Source organism: Penaeus monodon, chromosome 24, assembly GCF_015228065.2.
Source record: "Penaeus monodon isolate SGIC_2016 chromosome 24, NSTDA_Pmon_1, whole genome shotgun sequence".
In the NCBI taxonomy this organism is placed as follows: domain Eukaryota; kingdom Metazoa; phylum Arthropoda; class Malacostraca; order Decapoda; family Penaeidae; genus Penaeus; species Penaeus monodon.
In genome coordinates, this window is record NC_051409.1 from 13597344 (window position 1) to 13598098 (window position 755).

The following is a 755-nucleotide window of genomic DNA, read 5'->3' on the forward strand; positions in this document are numbered from 1 at the left end:
GAACACGTATACTAAAATATCACTGATAACATACAATAAGAAAGTCTCTATTATAAAAAGCCTTATGTAGGGAAAAGAGAGAGACAGAAAGAGAAGGGGGAGGAGGGAGGAGGGTGGGGAACAGAAGAAGAGGTTGAAGGTATTATTCTATGCTTATGGGTAGGGGGGGGGGGGTGAGGGCGAGTCGTGTAAGCCTTTCTAACGCCCTGGAGGAAGAGGGGAAAGAGAGGGGAAAGAGGGGGGGGGAGGAGAAGGATGAAGCAAGGACAGAGGAAGGCCGAGGGGTAAGGGGAGAGAAAAGCTGAAAGGTCGAGAAGGGAGTGGGCAGGAGATTGGAGTGAGGGGGAAGAGGGGACGGGAGAGAGGCAAGCCGAAGGGAAGAGAAAGAGAGGAGGATAAAGATGTGAGGAGAGAGTAGGGGAAGGGAAGGAGACAAGAGGGTGCCGAGGATATGTTGGAGAAAATATGGAAGGGAAAGGAGAGGATAAGGGAGAGGAGACGAGAGGGAAGAGGAAGGAGAGGAGAGTAATAAAAACAAGAGATGAAGGAAAGCAGAGAGGGGAATGAGAGGAAAGGGAAAGGGGATGGAAAAGGGAGGGAAAGGGGAAGGAGAGGGGAGAGAAATGAGGAGAAAAGAAAGGGGAGAGGAGAGGGGAGGAGCGACACACCTCTCAAAGGACTCCTTCCAACACCCTCATCAGCCGCCTTTGTGAGTGGGCATTCATGCAGGCAAGGTAAACACTGACGGAGCTCTA